This window comes from Cardiocondyla obscurior, linkage group LG14 (assembly GCF_019399895.1).
Source record: "Cardiocondyla obscurior isolate alpha-2009 linkage group LG14, Cobs3.1, whole genome shotgun sequence".
Taxonomy (NCBI): Eukaryota; Metazoa; Arthropoda; class Insecta; order Hymenoptera; family Formicidae; genus Cardiocondyla; species Cardiocondyla obscurior.
Genome location: NC_091877.1, coordinates 5,306,450 through 5,329,748, shown reverse-complemented (window position 1 = coordinate 5,329,748; position 23,299 = coordinate 5,306,450).

Here is a 23,299-nt window from a genome sequence, read left to right as displayed (position 1 = left end):
AAAAAAAAGAGACGGTTTAAGAAAAAGGAACGATAAAGGTTTAATCAGACTTTAACCAAATACAGAGACATCCGCACCGAATTAAGTCACGGGCCGAACTGTCATTTCTTAACCATAATAAATAGTCTTCGTTCCCCTGGCAACGAGGAACCGAAACCTCGGAGCGAGCCGGCAGCTTCATGCTGCTCCGTATACCGGGCGTAACACTGCCCCCCCCCCTCTCCTCCAGATTGTCGCCCCGACAATCAGGGGGGGCCTCCGTGGCTTCCTGTTCCATCTTGGACTCCTGTCCAAGTTCTCGAACACCACGAAACGACGAAGAATCTCCCTCAGCGCGAAGATGTTTCCGTCCTTGTCTTTCAGCTCGCTTCCGCTACTCCTTTTCTCAAAATTAAAATTTTCAAACAAGAGGGGGGCATAATTTTCTGTGGACCCTCCGACTCAAGGTCTTCCCAAGTTTCTGTTCCGGCATTAGCCCTTCGTCTCATGGAAAACCACAGATCAAAAACCATGGGAAGAACAGTCTTCTTAACGAAAAGTCTTCCTTCATCTCGAAATGGGGCGGAACACGTTTCTTCTGAAGAAAATTCTCCTTTCTCCCCGTCTAGTTAAACTCCTCCTCAAAAGAGAAAAAGAAGAAAAGCAGTATCTAAAAAAAATCAATTTTCCCCAAAAAAACAAACACGGCCCCCAAAATCCATTTAATTTTTCCTTTCAAAATACGGAGCCAACCTATCCGCATGAACGACTTTTTTCCTATGCTTAGGCGACTTCTGAATACAGAATACCACCTTCCCTAACTTCTTCAAAATCAAGTAAGGTCCTTCCCAATTACTTTGTAATTTAGGAGCCTTACCTCTAACTCTACAAGGATTAAAAAACCAAACCTTCTGTCTCTCTCGGAATAAAATATCCCTAACATTCTTGTCATAAAATGCCTTAACACGAGAGGACTTAACCGCCATTTTCCTCCTGACTTGAGAATGGATTTCATCAAGCCTTTGTCTTAAACCTCTAATAAACTATCCTTGAGAAGCTGAAAACTGAGAAAATTGAGGAGGCATTCCCCGCGTCAAATCTAACGGCAACCTTAAATCCCTGCCAAAACAAAGCTCCGCCGGAGAAACCTCAGTAACCTCATGCTTTGAAGACCTATAAGCTAACAAAAACATTGAAATCCAACGATCCCAATCTTTTTGATTTTCCGAAACAAATTTTGAAAGATATTCCAAAACTGTACGATGTTGTCGCTCCACCTGCCCATCCGATTGTGGATGTAAAGCAGTAGTCCTAGTTTTTCTAACCCCCAAAAGATTCAACAACTATTTCAAAAGACCGGACTCAAAATTTCGTCCCTGATCCGTATGTATTTCCTTAGGAACTCCAAATCTCGAAATAATTTCTCTAACAAAAACTTCAGCTACCTTTCTTGCCCTAATATTCCTCACCGGACATGCTTCCACCCATTTAGAAAAACAATCAACAATTACCAAAAGAAACCTATTCCCAGAAGAAGATATAGGAAAAGGACCAAGAACGTCCATCTGTAATCTCTGAAACGGAGATCCAACATTGTAAATTTGCAAAGGAGATTTTCCTTTGCCGGAAGGTCCCTTCTTTGAACAACAAACCGAACACGAACGACACCAATCTTCTACATCTTGTTTACAAGAAACCCAATAAAAACGCTTCCGAATTCTATCTAGAGTCTTATTGATTCCAAAGTGCCCAACCGAAGGAGAATCATAGGCATCAGCCAGAACCTCCTTAATCCGTTTACGAGGAACCACTAACTGAAACAGCACCTTCCTCAAATTCGGAGCTATCCACTTCTTATAAAGAACTCCGTTCTCTAAAACGAGAGAATCCCAATATGAATTAAGAACTCTTCCCGTTGTATCTGAAGAAGAAAATCCCGAACGGGAAAGACGTTCCCCAGACTCCTTCGCCTGTATTAAAACATTAAGACTCGGATCTTCCCGCTGATCCTTTTTCCAAAGATCTAACTCTTCTACTTGGAAGACTATTCGAGCCACAGTCTCACCTCCCTCGAAAAGACTTTTTTGCTCAACCTTAAGACAATACCGACAGTTTTCCGCTTCACAAAGCCGTCTCGATAAACCATCGGCATTCCCGTGAGAAGTCCCCTTCCTGTAAGCAATTTCGAACTGAAATTGTTGTAACCTTTCTACCCAGCGAGCTAACTGACCCTCGAGTTCCTTAAAAGACAAGAGCCACCTTAAAGAAATATGATCCGTGCGAATTAAACATTTCCCTCCTAAAAGAAAATGACGAAAAGATTTGACTGCATCAACGATGGCTAAAAGCTCGCGTCGAGTAACACAATAATTCCTTTCAGACTTTGATAAAACCCGACTGAAATACGCTATAACTTTCTCCTCATCCCCTTGCTTCTGTGAAAGAACAGCCCCGATTCCTATTCCAGAAGCGTCAGTATCTAAAATAAACTGACCTTCCTCCTTCGGGAACGCTAACACTGGAGAAGTTAAGGCCCGCTTCAAGGATTCAAAAGCCTTTTGACAATCATCCGTCCAAGAAAATTTCACCAAATTTCCCGTCAAATAATGAAGTGGCTTTGCTATTGAAAAAAAACCTTTCAAGAATCTCCGATAATACGAGCAAAAACCTAAGAAGCTTCTCAATTGCTTCTTTGTATGAGGAACTGGCCAATCTATCACTGTTGCTACTTTCTCCTGATCAGTAGCTACACCTTCTGAAGAAACCACATGACCTAAGTACTTAACTTTCCTACTGAAAAGAACACACTTCCCTGGATTGATTTTTAAATTAAATTTTCTTAAACGAAGAAACACTTTATTAAGATTCTCCATAAGTCCTTCGAAACTCCTTCCAAAAACTGTTACATCATCTAAATATACAAAACAACTCTTAGAAAGAAGCCCTTCCAAAACCCTTTCCATAAACCGTTCAAAAGTTGCCGGAGCATTTGTGAGACCAAAAGGCATGACAGTGAATTGCCAAAGTCCTTTTCCTATGGAAAAAGCCGTTTACTCCTTGTCTTTTGGATCCATCCTGATTTGCCAATACCCACTCTTAAGATCAAGAGTAGCAAACCAGGAATTCCCAGCCAAACGATCTAGAATATCATCTATCCTCGGAAGAGAAAAAGAATCTTTTACTGTGACCGCATTAACTTTCCTATAATCAACGCAGAATCTAATTGTCGCATCTTTCTTTTTGACTAAAACTGCTGGAGAAACCCAAGGACTCTGCGACTCCTCAATTACCCCACGGTTTTTCATATCTTCGATAATTCCATCAACCTCATCCCTCATTCGAAAAGGAATCCGACGAGAAACCTGTCTAATCGGAAGAGCTACATCAATCTTATGTTTCACTAATTCGCAATTCCCTGCAACTATTTCCTCCGAAAATGTCCCCTGGAATTCTCTAAAGAATAACGAAGCTACATTCGTCTGCTCATCATTTAATTCTTTTAAGCTTTCTTCAAAAAGCTTCTGAGAAAAAAAAGAATTCACCCCGAAAGTCTTTTTGATTCTGGCCACCCTCAAAGAATTCCGACAAGAACTAAAAGCTTCATCAAAGATTTTGGAAAAACCAACCTTCCTCAGAAAATCTGCCCCGAAAAGGCAATCATCCGAAATCTCCGCTACAAACATGCTCATTTCAAGAGCAAACTTCCCTACCTCCATAGAAACTTTAGCTTCTCCTCTTGAAACGACCGTAATTCCTGGCCGCGAATATCTTGCAAGCGAGAGTGCCCGGACGGGCTCGCCGGGCGGACAGGATTCGCGAGTTGAATTGAGAGGTCCGAGAATGCACGAGACGTGGTTTATGTAACAATTAACTGATGCTTTATTCAATTAATAAAACAGAAATACATTTAAGCCAATTATGACGAACGCGTGATTGAGACGTCGCCGGACGAACACGAATTTAACAATAGATTCACGATGACGCGTTAATTGGCGCGAGTATGCGCTTGATCGGTACGGTGGTAATCGATACGCGGATCTATGACGGGCGGGCCGTTACAGGTTTTCGGCAGCCGCCTAGATAACGCCCTAATCGAAGCGCGGGGTTAGCGGCGCGAATATTTCCCCGAGTCGCGGGCCTGGGCGGGGCCTGATCTATGCACGCGGCGCGAGACGCGGTGATCGACCTAACGCTTAGATCGCGGCGCGAACGCGGTATTCGGACAGCGGGGAGGATGGAGCACCTGTTCGGTGTTGCAGTAGCCGAGAGTACTCGGCCGAGGCGGAGATCTCTCCACCCCGGTTTTGTGCAACGGTGCGAATGGATATTTTTCGCCTAGGCAAGCTGACTGTCGATCCGGGATCGAGATCGCTCGAAGGAGGCGAAGTGCGCTTCACCCCACGAGCCGGTCGTACCAGTCTAAGTCGCTTTCGGCAGGAAGATTCCTCTGCGGTGCAAGCGTCAGGAGTTCCTGACCGAAACGGAGTTCGCTCCACCCCGTTGGTTTGCTTGCTCCAGGAGTCGGTTCGGTTCGGATGTTCGCTGCGAAGCGAACGGCACGAGAACGGTGCGCGACTTCCCCGAGTTCGGCTTTTTATCTCGCACAAGGCGACATCCGGGGGTATCCTTGTTCGTGGCGCCGGCCGTGGTATTCCGCGGTACCGTGCGCGTCGCGCTCGCTCGGATGAGTTCGGGGCCGCTCGGATACGCTCGTTCCGCGGGACTTGGCGCGTTCCGCGGTACTTGTTATAATTACGTATTTCGATGATCGGTTTCTTCGGGAGCCCCCCGCGCTCCCTTGCCTGGCCGAGAGGATGGTCGTCTCGTCCGTTCTTCACCGGGAACGATGCTCATTCCGGGGGCATCGTTACACTCTAACAGAAACATCTTCCTCTGTAGGATATCGAAATCTTAGCCCCTCTCTAAGCGATTGTAAACCTGAATTCCCCTTTCCGAAAAACCTAGAACTCAAAATGGTAATATCAGAGCCCATGTCAACCCTGAAATTACATTTCCTACCATTAATCTTTCCTGCGAAACAAAAATCGCGTGAAGAATAGCCGATTCTCCTGAAAAATAACTCCCTCGGGGCCCCCTTTCCTTTAGCCGACCCTTCCCCCCCCCCCAAAGAGGTTGACTATTCCGAGTTTTCCTTACGGGTAGGGCACTGATTCTGGAAGTGTCCTGGCTTTCCACAAAGCCAACACTCTCTTCGAGCCCCCCCCCTTTGTCTCCCGAGAAAACTTATTCCCTTTATTCTTCCTAGGATTCACCGAACTTTCCCCCTTTCCTTCGCTTTCCTTAACGTCCCCCCTGGACTTTTCCGAACGAAAAGAATTAAAATTTCTAAAAGAACTCGCGCGCCCCTGAAAACCTGACACTCTCCTATCGAAAGATTCCCCGAAAATCGTTTTGATCACTTTCGATCTCTCGATCGCCTTTTTAAGTGAAGAGATCCCTTCTAGTTGCAGCGTTCTCCTAACCCTGCCATCTAACAACGCGGAAATAAACTGTGCACAAGCGATCTTATCCCGCACTTCATAGGGACATTCAGGATAAGCTAACTGAGATAACCGCTCTAATTCCGTCCCAAAAGAAGCAAAATCCTCCCCTTCCTTCTGTCTCCGATTAGTAAAAAGAGAAAAATAATTTTGGGAAGACCGCGGTTCCCCGAAACACAACTCGAGCTTTGCTCTAAGCTCCGCGTAGCTTATGCCCTTGGAATCCTGTAAAGTACAGAGAACCGAACGCGCTCTGCCCCGAAGGCAAGAAACAAGAGCAACAGTTCTCGCCTCTTGTCCCCACTGCTTCGCCCGAGCAATCAAATCAAATTGGGAGAAGAACTCCCGCAACGGAACGGAACCATCATACGTGTCTAGTTTTAAATTTAACCCGGACACGGAACGCGCGTCACCCTCAACCGGAGGGACATCCGGAACGAAACTCGCGCCCCCCTCCGCCGGAAGAACACCGGACACGCGCGAAAAATTATTGGAGAAACTTAGCTGCAGGATTCGGCTCTGCATCCTTGTGATCGCATCATCACGCAGACGAATCTCGGCCCGCAGACTCTCCTCTCTCTGCTCCTGCTCGACCCGCAGCTGACGCATCTCCTGACGGAGCGACTCAAACGCCGCCGCCTCCGACGAAGCAGGATCCTCCTGACGGGATCGCCTCCTCTTCGCCGTATGCGTAGCCATCCCGGACGAGCCCCCAAAATGTTACGCCGGGAACGGGGTCAGCGAACGTCTCCGCGTTAGCGCTTCACACTCACTCTTCTCGCACTCTCTCACCCGCGGCACTCGGACTCCGCGAAAGAAAAGAGACGGTTTAAGAAAAAGGAACGATAAAGGTTTAATCAAACTTTAACCAAATACAGAGACATCCGCACCGAATTAAGTCACGGGCCGAACTGTCATTTCTTAACCATAATAAATAGTCTTCGTTCCTCTGGCAACGGGGAACCGAAACCTCGGAGCGAGCCGGCAGCTTCATGCTGCTCCGTATACCGGGCGTAACAATACTATAACTACAAATTAAATGATATTCCTCCCAAAAACTTACCTTTTTAAAAAAAAAGTTTAAAAAAAGCGCCAAGTATAAGTGCGCAAGAAAAGCTTTCTTAAAAAAGTTTTTAAGCAAAACCAAAACTCCCCCCAAAAAAATTTTAACTACAAAATGAATGATATCCCCCCAAAAAACTGATCTTTTTTAAAAAAAAGGTTCAAAAAAAGCGCCAAGTATAGGCGAGCGAGAAAAACGTCCTCGAAAAAGTTTTTAAGCAAAACCAAGACTCCCCCAAAAAAACTCTCTTAAAATTATACTCTCCAAAAATAGACCATAAAATGTGTACTTTAATAACAAATACTCTTCATAAAATTAATGAGATCAAATAAATGCGCCAAGAACCTTAAGAAAATAGAAATTATATTTAAACAAGATTCCCCCCAAAAAGACTCCCTCAAAATAGAACATAAAATGTGTACTTTAATAATAAATACTCTTTATAAAAGTAATGAGATAATGTAAAGAAAAAAAAAACTTGGCGCTGCGAAACCAAATCTTTAAAATCGAAAAAAAAAAACAAAAAAAATTAAAATTACAATAAAATATAAAAAAAAAAAATAAAAATATTGAATAAAAAAAAATAAAAGAAAAAATAAGAAAAGAAACATAATTCTAAGAAGATAAAACAAAAATGCTGATAACTTAAAAAATATGTATAATATAACAAAAATATTGAAAATGGGCAATGCAACAAATTTTTTGCCATCCTACTTTTACAGATTGCGGACTGTTGGATGTATTTTAAAAATACTCTTTAATATACATCCAGTGTGGTTACAAAAATCTGATGCATAGCACATCGTAAAAAGCAAAATTATAATTTGAGATTTTAAAGATTTGGTTTCGCAGCGCCAAGTTTTTTTTTTCTTTACATTATCTCATTAGTTTTATAAAGAGTATTTATTATTAAAGTACACATTTTATGTTCTATTTTGAGGGAGTCTTTTTGGGGGGAATCTTGTTTAAATATAATTTCTATTTTCTTAAGGTTCTTGGCGCATTTATTTGATCTCATTAATTTTATGAAGAGTATTTGTTATTAAAGTACACATTTTATGGTCTATTTTTGGGGAGTATAATTTTAAGGGAGTCTTTTTTTGGGGGAGTCTTGGTTTTGCTTATATATACCACCGGAACATCATGATTTCTTCAAATCCCTTTTACATGCACAAAATGTAGATGAGTAAATTGTTTTGTAATAAATTTGTGTTTATAATTTTGTACGTTATGTAGTCAAAAAATCTTTTTAATGGTATAAATATTATGTTTCTGAAGTGTTTTAAAGATTTGTAAAATAAATTCAGTATTGTTTTTTTTCAATTTGAAGCATTTTAAATTATGTTAAATAGACTTGGGCACCTTCAAATTTTATAACGAATCTGGTTCTTAATTTTGAAAGTGGTCTAACTCTTGATAAAGAAACGCATATTATACACTTAATAATTGCCACTATTTTAATAGAAACTATAAATTTAACACCCTTAGATACACTTAAGCAGTATGACTCATTAGTATCCCATACGTATATTTTTAAATTTATAGAAACGCAAACCCTTAACTATTTCGATTTGAAGATAAATGGACTTAGGCCACTTTCAAAATAAACGGCTCATATATGTTCAATCTTCTCCGAACCTATTGACAGGAGTTGATATATTTGAAAGTGCCACTTTAAAGTAATAAAGTTTTCAGTTTTCTTTTGTAATCTTGTGCCGATTTTTTTCGTAAAGTAAGAGTAAGGCGCGAGTGTAAGTGAGAGTTTGAAAAGTCTTCCATTCGAGCGGAATACCTCGTGCGGAGCGCAACAATACAATAATTATATTTTACAAATATTAATGTCTAATTACACATTTTTCAGTAATTGATGTTTATGTATACAGTTATACGCGCATTTTTTTAAAGAAAAAAAATGCTATTTTTTATTTGTAAAATATAATTTGACTATTAACTAAGTTATTCACTCAATAAAGAAAAAAATTATTTTAAGAAATGTAGTCATGAGTTATTGAAACGTGATTTATTTCAATTTCATCAATCAAATTAATCATTAAAAATATTTATACGAAATATAAATAACTTTTGTTAAGTGTAGCAAATATATTTTTAAGTAAATGTATAGAAAACGGGCCTACACTCCGATCTTTTTGAAATTTTGGTTACGCGTAGATTTCGACCTGTAAAAAACGAATCTGTTTGTTAAAATAGTCGCAAAGCATAAGTAATAAAGTTATGAATTTTTTAATATTGATACTAGGTTAGATAATATATCACACCACGAATGTCAACGTATACTCTGCATGCTCCCCTTTCCTTTTTCCTGCTTTAAAAAGCCCCCCTTATGCCAGGCGCCAAAATTCGAACTTGCGTCAACATTATTAGTTTTACTTTTTCCTGTTTTATTTTGTTTATTTCTTAATTTTGACAACATGATACTTATTTGTTACATCTTGACAACGCTGTGTGGTTACAAAATGCAGCTCTACGAATTTTTAGCTGTTACTCATAATAAAACTAAGTTAACAGATTTCTTGATAAAACATAAATTAATTGCATGTGAAATACAGTGTTTAAGATGCAACGTAAAATTAATAATTGATAAAAGTACTCTAGTATTTCGTTGTCGTAAATCATTTTTTGACAAAAATAATCACACGACAATGTAATTTTAAGTCAAGTGCTAAAGTCGATACATGGTTTAGCCATACCAAATTATCATTAAAAATGGTGTGCAGATTAACTGCGTATTATATCATATTGCGACTACCACGGCAACATTTTCTGTGCAGGAAGCTTCAATTTACGAGTATGACGGTTGTTGATTGGATTTCTTTTTATCGCGATGTAAATAAAATAATATAATTTACTCAATATATTTTATACTTATTATTATACATTATAAAATCTGTAATTAAATGATATAGGTTTGCATCAACTGGTCGAGTAAAAATTCGACGGTACTTGGAGAGCCCGGAAAAGTCGTGGAGATTGATAAAGCCAAAATCGACAAAAGAAAATATAACTGCGGTCGAATAATAGATGGAAAGTGAATTGTCGGCAGGTATAAGCGGGACAGCGGAAAAATCTTTCTCGTGTCTGTTCCTGATCGAACCGAGAGCACTTTAATAAATTTCTTCAAGCAATGGATTCTGCCTGGAACGATAATAATGTCCGATTGTTGAAAGTCCTACAACTCTCTAGGTAATGCAGAAATAGGTTGGTCTTAGAACCTTGATGTCAGGATGAGCTCAAGCAGTGAGGGAATGTGGATGGAATCCAGGACTTGTATATGAAATAATTATATTCTACTTTCTTCTCTTCATCCGTCTTACACACACACACCAAACCTTCAGCTCTCTCACTCATGCACACACTCGTCATGTTTTTTCCCCGCGCATGCTCACCCATTTCAGCCAATCCTGTTAAGCTAGGCGTACCCAAGACCAATCACACCGTATAACTAACTGAAGTGTAACTATTACACCTTCCGACCATCCTGACAAAGCATTTGTTTCGAATGTTACGTACATAAATTATAAGAAGTTTTAACATAATATAATTTTGCTTAAACTAAGAAGTAATAAACTTTTATAAACTTAAAGAATTATATGAGATTGACGCAAAATAACTTAAGCAATTCTTTCCTTTAAATGAAAAACAAATACAATATATAGCTCGCGCCGAATCGATACAATGAAATTAATTTGAGATCATAAGTGTTACGTCCAGACCGTTGATAATTAAAGATACGAGGAAAAGGATGAGGCAGGTCTGGGTAATTAACCTTAAAATCTCGAAATACACTATAAATAGTGTACTCGAGATACCGTTCACACCAAAAGCTACAATAAGAGTCAATGTCTCGAGAGATAATATGTCTTATTTAAGCTGCGTGATCGGTGGCCGCTTCTTTTGATAAGGTGATAGAAGAATCACCTGTTATCAGGGATGGAGCCGGTGCGACTTAAAGCTAAAATAATTAGAGAAATCAGATTTATAAAAAAAACAAAAACAAATATATTTTCAAAAGATTACAAAAAGACAGTATAACCGAAGTTATTAAAAATTTGATTAATAATAATAATATTATAATTTGAATCCACAAAGACGCTACAGAACGGGAGGAGAATAGAAGTTTGACAAGTGTGATTCCGGAAGAATGAAAGGAATTGGATGTTCGGGATGATAAACAAAGATGACAGGATCGTTATCGGAAAGTTTGTATTCTGATTTAAAGACTGGAAGAGGGAAGGATTGAGGTTCCGGGGTTTCTTGAGGCGGGTGAGGATATTTGCCTACTACTTGGTCAAGGAAATGTCGATATTGATGATTAGGTAGAGGAGAGAAAGGAGAAGAGAAAGAATGCGAAAAACTCAAGAGAGGAACCGGTGGAGGAGTAAGAGGACTAAACAAAGAAAGGCGGTTCGGTGATTCAATCAGAGTCGGAGAATACGACGGGCCTTGGGCCTCACAATAATCCGCGTAAAGTCGAAGTTCAGAATAGCAAATTTAACAATCGTAGCTTCCACTGCATGGCATAGGAAGCCTTCTTTTAAGCTCGACGAGTAAATAATCGTAGTCGGACGTATGGTTTTTAGATTCAGCGGAAGAGTGTGGTTGCGTTCGCTCACTATAAATGAGCGATTTAATTTAGCAATTGTAAACGGAAATTCGAGAAAATGAGTGTTGGACTCACTACTTAGGTGGTTTTTTTTAATAAAGGCGGATGAAGCTTCGAAATGGCCTTGGCGTCTAATCGTCCTTCTGGCGGATCGGCGAATTCGTGAGATCGGCGGATTAGTGCGTCCGGAAGATCGGCGGGTTTGAGCGAGCAGCCGGATCGGTTGGTTTAAACTGCTAGCGGATCGATTGGTTTGTCCTTCGGTTCGGAGCACTCGGAATAATCACACACGAATCGCGGGTAAAATAATGTCATCTTTATGAATTCAGAACATTCTAGAAAGAAAGTTTATTTGTCCCGCGTGTATCGCTTACCATAGGGCTGTCTGAATCATTTTCTTAAATTTTCCATTGTTATAGATAAAATTCTTTTCTACTTGACTTTTCATTTATTATTAGTCATCTTTGTGGATTCAGAATATTCTAGAAAGAAAGAAATTAAAAAGGGCGTGGACGTAACATAAGATTGATTTTCTAAATCCACGCAAAATAAAATAATACAAAACTAGTAACTAAAACTTAAAATAATAACACAAAAAATTAATTCTTTACTACTAATTAATATATAAAAAAAAAAACAAATATAAAATAACGCAAAAATAAATTATAATTACATAAACTTATACTAAGAAAAAAAAATTATTGGGTTGTTCGGAAAGTAATTTTGTTTTTTTTTGTGGAAATGAAAGACAGTTTTCGTATAATAAACAAATAATTTATTAAATTATATATTGGCCGTTCTGGTCCAACACCTTTTGCCATCTTTCTGGTAGTAGTATAATTCCACGTTCATAAAATTTTTGGTTTTTGCTAGTGAAAAACTGCTTGAAGTGGTTTTTGACCTCCATTTGTGGTGAAGGTTTTACCGTCTAAAAAATTTTGGAGTGACCGGAACAAATAATAATCCGATGGTGCCAGGTCTGAAGAATATGGTGGGTGTGGCATTGTATCCCATTCAAGCTGTAAAAGCTTTTGGCGAGTGACCAAACTTGTGTGATGTCTCGCGTTGTCTTGGTGAAACACTACACCTTTCCCGTTGATTAATTCTGGCCTTTTCTGTTGAAATGCATCATTCAGTTTGTCTAGCTGATGACAGTAGACTTCCGAATTAATCGTTGTGTTATCCGGTAAAAGCTCAAAAAAACAATTCCTTTAAAATCCCACCAAACAGACAGCATCACCTTTTTTTGGTGAATATCGGCTTTTGAAATGGTTTGAGCTGGTTCATCTTTTTTGCTCCATGACCTCTTGCGTTTGACGTTGTTGTATACAACCCATTTTTCGTCTCCAGTGATGATGCGTTTCAAAAACGGATCATTTTCGTGACGTTTGAGAAGCAAATCGCAGACGTCAATGCGGCGACACAGGTTTCTCTCTGTGAGAACATGGGGAACCCATACATCGAGTTTTGAGGATAATCCCGTTTTATCTTCACCTGGCTTCAGTACTGAGTCTCTGATAAGAACGTAATCGCCTTCTTTGTACTTGGAAGGTTTCTTATGATGAGAGTTGTAAATAATTTTGTTATATTTTTTTATTTTTTTAGTTGCTTCTTCAGCTAACACTCTGCTTCTATCCCTTTCTAATTTAGTATTAGTTTCGATGCTGGCAATTTCTTTTAACTGTTTAACAAAATTGGCGTCTCCAAGATTTCTTTGATCATATTCTAAAAAAAATTTAGAAGGAGTAGTCTTTATAGAAGAGTGAACAGTATTATTAATAGCATATTAAACCGTAGCAAGATGAGTAGACCAAGATTCTTGACATTCTACAGTTTTTCTCAAAGAGCTTTTGAGATATCTATTGGCTCTTTCCACAAGGCCATTAGCCCACGGGGCTGCTACTGCAACTAAATGATGTTTAACAGCTTTATCTTTAAAAAAATTAGAAAATTCTAACGAAGTGAAAGCGATTCCTCTGTCCGATATTAACGTATCTGGATTACCAAAAATATTAAATAAACCATTTAGGCAACAAATAACTTCTTTTAAACTCGTTGATTTTACAGCAAATAATCAAAGAAATCTGGAATATGTATCAATAATAACTAAAATATGTTTTGTTCCATCTAAAGATTTTGATAAGGGACCAAAATGATCAACGTGTAAAATTTGAAAGGGAACTGAAGCAGAATTTACAATTTGCATTTCATCTTCCTTAGTATCAGCAGAAGAGTCGGCTAACAAGTAAACTAAACAATTCTCTATATAATCTCTAACTTTTCTTTTTAAAAACGGGTAACAGTAATTAGCATTAATACTTTGTATAGTCTTTTCAAAGCTACAATGCGCGAGATCATCATGGTGAATTCTTATGATAAAATAAATCATTGAATCTGGTACAACAAAACGTCTTTTATCACCGTCTCTGAAATAAATAAGACCAATAATAAATTCAAACTTTTCGTTTTCCTTAAATTCTAGATCGTGTGCTAATTTACTTAGCTTAGAATCTTTAAGGGGATCTTAAAGCTTCTTGTTTTACCACCTACTACGAGAATTGACTAATCTTTGAATCAGTTTTACGGAATTAAAAATCGCTTTACACGAATAATGTACATACTTCAATGTGTTGGAGACTGGTCAGATTAAGATCAAAAATAAAAAAAAAATTTTCGTATTATATTTATCTGCACAACATTCGTTTAGTATACAGGTTATGTTGTTAAAATGCACAATCAGACACCAGTCTCCAATGCAGTCAACATCGAGAAAGACGATAACACTGATTATATTACGATTAAAAGCTTACAAAAAAAGATTAGTCTTTTCTACGATTTAGATTTCCGTGCATGTGTCAGCATGTGCCATAATGATATTGTTACGCCGGGAACGGGTCGGCGAACGTTTCCGCGTTCGCGTCTCTCACACACTCACACACACTAACTCGCGGCGCCGGAGCTCCGCGAAAGAAAGAGACGATTTATAAAAAGAACGAACAGTTTAATTAGAACATGCAGAGATACAGCGACTGCACCGATTCAAGGCACGGGCAGAACTGTCATTTAATAAATAATAATAATCTTCGTTCCCCTGGCAACGGGGAACCGAGACTTCGGAGCGAGCCGGCAGCTTCATGCTGCTCCGTGTACCGGGCGTAACAATATTTTATGGTAAAGATGTAAAGAATTATGTCTAAGATTAATTGTCACATGTTCTGACAGATGGCACGGACGAACAACAGTAAAAAAATTGTCAAATTATTTTTTTGCGTGTGCAAAGAGCAATTATATTTTTACACAAATACACCGTTATTACTTAGCGAAGAAAAACGATGTATTAGTGTAAAATATAATTGCTCTCTGCACACGCAAAAAAAAAATTAAAAAAAAATAAAATTAAAAATGTACCCGACAGGATTGTACCCGATTCGATCCAGCAATCTTAGCGGAGCGAGATTACCGATCACGCGTCTAGTCGCTGCGCCACACCGATCTTTTTGTTAACCTACTTACGTTACGGGTACTTATGTCGCAATACAGTATCAACCGACTAGAGGAACAGAAGGAAGAAGAGACGAATTGACGGATGGCTGGATGTAACATCGTTGGAAAAAATGTATTTTTAAGTTTATGTATTAATGTATTTTTAAGTTCATTTTCAATTAGTTGCGGGCGGGTACGGGATCGTCACCGGCGGGTACGGGATCGTCGCCGGCGAGTACGGGATCGTCGCCGGCGAGTACGAGATCGTCGCCGTCGAGTACGTCGTCTTCGTAGGCGACGATCCCGTATCCGCCGACAACTATGAAAGAGAATTAACTTAAAAATACATTTTTTTCAACGATGTTACATCCATCCATCCGTCAATTCGTCTCTTCTTCCTTCTGTTCCTCTAGTCGGTTCATACTGTATTGAGACATAAATACCCATAATGTAATTAGGTTAACAAAAAGATCAGTGTAGCGCAGCGACTAAACGCGAGATCGGTAATTTCGCTCCTCTGAAATTTCTGGATCGAGTCTCGTCGGATACATTTTAAATTTTATTTTATTTTTTTAATTTTTTTTTTGCGTGTGCAAAGAGCAATTATATTTTACACAAATACACTGTTGTTACGTAGCAAAGGAAAACGATGTATTTGTGTAAAATATAATTGCTTTTTGCACACGCAAAAAAAAATTATAAAATGTATCCGAAAGGACTCGATCCAGCGATCTTAGCGGAGCGAGATTACCGATCCCGAATAGGGTTATGTTGCTTGTAGCTGTCAAAACGTCCGGAGCTTCCGACGTGAGGTTCGCCGCGATCATTAAGACAGTGAATGTAAGGAAGAATCAGAAGCATTTAATTAGATGGTACTGATTCTATGAAAAATCAGAAGCATCTAATATGATGGTACCGATTCTAACAAGAATCAGAAGCATCTGTTTAGATGGTACTGATTCTATGAAAAATCAGAAGCATCTAATATGATGGTACCGATTCTAACAAGAATCAGAAGCATCTGTTTAGATGGTACTGATTCTAAGAAACATCAGAAGCATCTGTTTAGATGGTACTGAATGTAACAAAAATCAGAAGCATGTAAAACAATGGTACTGATTCTAAGAAACATCAGAAGCATCTGTTTAGATGGTACTGAATGTAACAAGAATCAGAAGCATGTAAAACGATGGTACTGATTCTAAGATATATCAGAAGAATCTAATGCTTTATGCGCTTGTACATTTATGTACGTATGCATAATATGCAATAATTAAAAACAAAGATGGTAATAAAAAAATTACAAATGTTGATATTACCGACTCTGTCAATAATACCAACATTTGTAATTCCATTATTACCATCCCCGTTTGAGTTTGCCATCCACTTTAGGATCCCCTTAAGTTGTCTATATTCAAGTTCATTTTCAATTGGCATCATACCAACCAATGCTACGACTCTGCTAAGAGCGTCAATGTGTTGCATCTTTTTGCTCTCACGGTGAATAACTTTAAATTTGTAATTCTGAAGATGAAGAGTCCATCTGGCAATACATGGATTTAAATGAGCTTTATTCATAGCATAAGTTTATTACAACTGAAGCGAATATTAGAGTGAACTTTACCTAATATCTTGATAGGACAATTGTTAACGTCTTTGTAAATATTTACATTTTTATCTATTAACAGTTCGTTTGTATCAAAAAATTGTTTAAAAATAGAAGCACGCACAAAAGAAATTGGGCTGCCCGTGTCAATCAATGCAGATAACTTACAGTTCTGACTGTTCAGTTCCTTAACGTCTATTACTGTATATTCTGTTTGAATGACATTGATACTAACATCCTGAATTGACGCCATCGATGACTCAACATCAGCAGTGTTGACTATAGATGCTTCTTGTTCTATGACAGCGACAGCAGAAGGATGAGAACCTGGTTTGACTGTTATTGAGACTTCTTTTTGAGCTTCAAGCAATCCCGTTTAGTATGGCCTTCGCTCCGGCAGTGGAAACAAAAGAGATTCTTATTGATTTGATGTTTCTATGTTTCATTAGTAGGTTTAAAAAATTTATTCTTATCCAATTTGGTAGGATTAGTTAAGTCTTTTTTGTTGAATATTTTTTATTGATTAGTAATTATATGCATAGACTTCAGAAATTTGTCTATTGAGAAAGATTGTAATGCTGCTGCGGTATATCTTAAGGATTGAGAATTGATACCCGAAATTAGATATTGTATCGTATCTCTATCAGACAATCGTAGACTTTTCATTATAGCCAACTTGTCCATCGCATAATCGTGGAAGGATTCTTTGAAAAAATTCCAGCGACGAGCTTCGGTTTTTTGCATTACGGCTTGAAATCATATAACTTTTTTAAAGCGGTCAGTAATAGCTTTTTGTAGGTAGATCATGAAATGTTAATGTCTCCAGTTGACAAATCAAACCACTTTTTGGCGGTTTTAATTAATTTATTAGAAGCTGAGAGTAGGACTATATCTTCAGTGACTCCATGTATTCTTGCAACCATTTCAACCTTCTCGAGCTATATCTCCACGTCTGATTCCTCTGTACCATAAAAGAACGGCAATTGAGCTTTGAGCGAATTAATAGCTTGAGCAGAAGGCATCTGCGCTAATACTGATCTTGACGAGCTAATGGTGCTTGTAGACACACTTGGGTGAAACGTTTGATAACCTGGTTGCATCGATGAGCAAGAAATTAAAGGAGGTGGTTGTCTTACAGTACTTTGATACGTATTTTGGTTGAGTGTGTTTAACAACTGAGGCAGCAGAGAGTATAGCTGATTAGTTGTATCTTGATTTAACACCGTATGCGTAGAATTAGTAGCAGGTGTAGCTGGTACAGAAACACAGCTTCGATTTTGTAGTAAACTATTACTAAGAGATGTTATATCCCGAGCCCTTGGTAACAGAAGGCTCGAGAATAACATAAAAACCTCGCATGCGCGCGACAATTTAACGAGATCGGCAGAATATCGCCGATCAAGGTAACCGGGCGTTTCCGGCCGGGGCGCGACGCTTCTAGAACATTCGCGGTTGCCACTCGCGAATTGCTGAGTGCTAAGAATTTTGGTTTAGCAACAGCACGGTATATTAATGAACAACTGTGGCCCAAACAGGCATTCACATTTGTAACCGCGTAAAGTTAATTGCTGTCAATAAGGAACCGCTAAGGAAGAAGGAAATAAATCAGTGCTACGTTAGTTACTTGGACTTCTTTTTATTTTAATCCTATACACTATTACGGAGAACGGACCCCACAGCATCCTTGCAGTGTTACAGAGATGCTGAAACAGCTTCTTGAGGAAAGCCCGTTAATAAGTCTGTTATTGGAGTATATCTTTCAAAATGTGACATGATTGCATCAATGCAGTGGGCATCATCTTACCCAACAAGGATGCCATATTTTCTACATTCCTCTTGTAGTTGCTCAAGAGATAATCGTTCCAGAGCTAGACAATCCATCTTAAATGAGAGGCAGTTGTTTCAATATTTCAACTTTCTTTTGTATTGTCTTGAAGCATTAGATTGGCTATGAGCACTTCATCTTGATAGATCGTTGCTATTGAAATCAAGTCTATAAATGCCAAAATGCTAATAACTTGTTACAAAATTTAGTCTTGCAAGCAGAATATGTACGAAAGTCTTATACACGGCTGCTACAGGTATCCCAAAATGAAGGACTCTTGACCGACGAGCACACTCGCGTAAAAAAAAGACACACGCCAAAGGCAAAGATTGTAGAACAGGAAGTCGAGCCAACGAGACGTAGCACTAATATTTATGATGTGCTCAATGACTACAGGCAGTCTTTCCTGTATATGGAGTCAAGTTAACTTGCTCAGATATGCCAGCCAACAAGAAAAAAAATTTTTGGCGCAAAACGTACTGATATTCTTCCGTGCCATAATGGTTTCCACTGACGACCAAAAAAAATTGTGTTCTCTTGAAAAGATTCCTCTAATGTCTCACTTTTGATGCTGTAGAAATAGGTTGGCCTTAGAACCTTGATATCAGGATGAGCTCAAGCAGTGAGGGAATGTGGATGGAATCTAGGACTCGTATATAAAATAATTATATTCTACTCTCTTCTCTTCACCCGTCTTACACACCCACACACCAAATCTTCAGCTCTCTCACTCATGCACACACTCGTCATGTTTTTTCCCCGCGCATGCTCACCCATTCCAGCCAATCCTGTTAAGCCAACCGTACCCAAGACCAATCACACCGCATAACCGACTGAATGTAACTATTACACTTTACAGTAGTAGAGGCTTCCAACCCTTAATGGTGAATCATTCGATTCATTTTGTTGATCCAGAAACAGGTAGATATTTAATAAAAAACACTTATTATTTTCATAAATAACAAAAATAAAATATTTAATTTTTTCAGAAGCCCATACTCAGAACATCGAACGCGTTTGAGAAGTAGGAGTAGTTGAGGAGAGGTTCAAGCTAATATCCCACGTTACGTAACACGTAGTGAATATCTTATGGGATATCTGGCCGAATTTCTCTTCAAACGCGCTCATAAATACGAAAATCGTATTGCCGCATTTTTCAAGGCCATCTCGGGTTTATATCCTTCAAAAACCATACAAGATGTTAAACCATGTATCGACTAATTATATTATCTAATTTTTTTCTTATGCATATTTTTATCAGGAAATGTTTTACAACAACAAAATAGAAAAGTACTTTTATCATTTGTTAATTTTACGTTACATCTTGGACATTATATTTTACATGCAATTAATTTATGATCTATCAAGAAATGTATTAGTTTATTTTTATTATAAAATTAAATAAAGCAAAAAAAAAAGAAACTGATAATTTTGACGAGAGGGGCTAGTTAAAGCAGGTAAAAGGGAAGGGGAGCATGCAGAGTATGTGTAGACATTTGTGGTGTGATATATTATCTAACCTAGTATCAATATTAAAAAATTCATAACTTTATTACTTATGCTTTGCGACAATTTTAACAGATTCGTTTTTTACAGGTTGAAATCTACGCGTAACCAAAATTTCAAGAAGATCGGAGAGTAGGCCCATTTTCTATACACTTACCTATTTTTTAATATTAAAATGTAAATATTGTATTTAAAGGAAGTCTTGACGTGAAAGCCGAACTCTAATAAAGATGATAAGGTTGAAATTACAAATGTCGGTATTATTAACACTGTTGATAACATAAAAATTTGCAATTAAATATTATCGTGACAAATATCTTAAGTAAAAGATAAATGTATGCTGCAGACTGCAAACATGAGGTGCGTTTGGAAAGACATCATTAGCACTACAAACACAAACACAAACACAATACATTCTTCTCATACTATTTGATTTATAAGAAAGTTACATAGTATTGCGCTTGTATTTGTAGTTTATTGATGTCCTTACAAGAATAAATTTAATATGTAGCAGTTACTTTTGTCTTTTCCAATACTGTAGTTATTTCAAAGCATGACTTGAGATATATATATTTGTAGTACATATTTAATTTTAAACGATATCTTATATAGTGTACTCAAAGTGACCGGTCACTTCACATTTGATGTAATCTATATAAGCGTAAGTTGTACTAACCAACCACATCGTTTTATTTCAAAATTAACTTTATCTGATATTGAGATTATTAATATAAATGTGCATGAATAAGTGATAAATAAATTGAGCCCGAAAATATGGAGTAGTAATTCATTATATATATATATGTGGGTGCGGATTTGCCCGCACCTCAACAGATGACGGTTCCGGTATCACCTGCGGCCGGCCGTCGGCGCAAGCAATTGATAGTGCCGCGCACTATCTTCTCCCTTGCCTAGCAACAGCCCGGCTTGGCAACGGGACCCTGGACCCTGGACCTCATACCTTCTGGAAGCTTTTTCGTCAGCTTCCGCTGATGCAGCATTGCATCAGCTCGCATGATGCATCGGGAAGTCCCGTCTTTAACAAAGGGCTCATAAGCCACAAAGAGACTTCCTCTTGCGCTTCCTTGCTGGCGACGCTTCGGAGCGTCAGTCCAGCACTCGAAGTCGTTCCGCGCGCACGCGACGATTTTCATTTAACTTTATATCGAGTCTTCGTATTTCTTATTTCCTTTGTCATCGTCTATTTCCTTTTTACATTGGTTTTATATTGGTTGAAATATACTTTATTAATGGTACTTTTATTCTTGGGTTATTTCGCTATCCTGCGCGTTCCCTATCCCGCGAGTTAGTGAGATTCCCAAATATATATATATAAAACATATATATATCCTTATGTTTAACAACGATACAAGCAACGACATAAACAACAAAGGCAATTTACAAAAAAAATAAAGAGATCCAGATTGGACGTCTCCACAGAATTTTCGCTCGTCGCGTGCTTTCGCTGATTCCGCCTATTCTCTTTAGACAATATTTCCCGCCATCTATCGCGCGTTTACTCATCCTGCAGCTTCCTTGTCGCTCTTACACCTAAACCCCTCTAAAAACTCCACCACAATTGAATTTATTTGCGTAAAAAATAATTATTTGCAGATGTTACATTACACTCTCGCGTTCTCGCCGCATACTGACAAACGTGTGCGAGAAGATATAAAGTATCAGATTCGCGAACCAAGCGTGATACATTATATCTCATGGCACGCATTCTCGTTCACACGCGCACGCATACATTTACGATCTTTTAATATTATTTTTATATAAAATCCAGACCAGTTCTTTGTTTCTTCTTGTCTTCTCCTTCGCTTCCTTTCTCTTGCCGGGCACTAATAAAAAAATTTTAATGTGTGAGAAGATGCCCAGTGAACATGCATGTCTAAAAGATGTCTTAAAGACGTCATTTTTGCGGCGTCTTTAAGACTTCACCAAAAGACGTCTTTAAGACTTCACCAAAAGACGTCTTTAAGACGTCTTTTAGACATGTCATAAAACCGTCTTAGAAAAGACGTCTTAAAGATGTGTTGTAACCCGACCCTGGCAACAGCAAGGCCACGCACGCGAAGGCCGGGTTAACAACCAGCGTCGATCGGATCACCCGATCGCGGAATCCGCTGACCGATCGACGCCTTGCACTTTTCGCCTAGGCAATGACCGAACGCGGTCACTGTCCTACGCGCCCGGAATCCGCGGACGGTTGCATTTCCGCCTTAGCAACAGTCGCGTATAAAACCCGCGGCCACCGAATGTCCGCGGGTCATTCTGATAACCGAAACGACGGGGTAACGCTGCCCGAAGCCAAGGAACATAACTTAAGGAAAATAAAAGGTGTTTGGAGTAAAAATAAAGAGTTTTATTTAAACGACGCCCCTCGAGAATACAACAGTTCCGGGAGGACGGACCCCTTACACCGTCCTGGTGTAACAGATGACTTTAAGACATTTTAAAAATCCGCGCTTATTGTAACCTAAAAATATAACAACCTAAAAGTTAAACTGCATTGATTCGAACGCTATAACGTGATATTACTCCCTCACTATTAAGTTAGTCTTTTCAGTATTTTAATTCATTCTTGGACATTGTCAAGGGGATAGTAAATAGTAAGTAAATCTTCTTAATAGCTTACTGACAGTTATGGTTATTAATTAATTAATTTTCAATTTTATTCTAGATGGTCCTAAAAATTTTTCTTAAACATATACCTTGCTGCAGCTCAGATAGTTGACCCTAACAATAATGCTGGTGAAAAAATAGTATTTGAATTAGTAATTCAAATACTACCAGATGTAGCACATTTGGTTGCTGAGGGCCGAGAATTAAGGATAAGTATTAAAGTCTATGAGAATCTTTAAGGAAAACTGATTTTTGTTTTATTTTACACATAATTTAGTTCCTTTGCTTTATTTATTTATAACGATTTGTTATTTTCAGTACCAAAATTTAATACACTCTACTGTAAATGCAGATGAAATATATATACAGTGTGCTTAACAAGGAGTCTTGGAATATGCCACAGTTGTTTATATGCATATACATTAATGACATGTCCTAGTAAAATGTCAATTTGGCTGCACACCGCTTACTTCAAAAAGATGTATGGTACGCGAGAATCTTTGGAAACTTTATTACAAAGGGCAGTTGCTCATTGTCCTAAAAGCGAAGATTTGGTTAATAGGTGTTGAATTAAAAGAGCTTGCTGTAAGTAAATTCACCATTGTATATTTTATTCCTAAAACAGTGCAAGTTTATAGTAATGTAGGATTAAATCCATTTTTCACACTTTTGAATTTTTAAAACTTTTTTAAATTTTTTTTATATTATGTATGTCACAATTTTTAAAGCATTTTTACAATAATTCTAATTCCTTAATGTCTGATACATCAAATAAAATTAATTAACATTATAAATAGACAGAATAACGCATTGTTTGAGAGTTAATTATATTTTATTTTATTTTCTGAATTTGTTTTATTTAATTTTAATTTTTTTTAGGGTGATGTACCAGCAGCTAGAGGTATTTTGTCTCTTGCGTTTTAAGCTAATCCAAATTCAGAAAAGATTTGGCTGGTAATGGTAAAACTTGAGTCTGAAAACTCAGAATATGAAAGAGCGCGACGTTTATTAACAAAAGTCAGAGCATCTGCTCCAACGCTTAGTGATGATGAAAAGCGCTAAATTCGAGTGGACCCTTAATAATCTT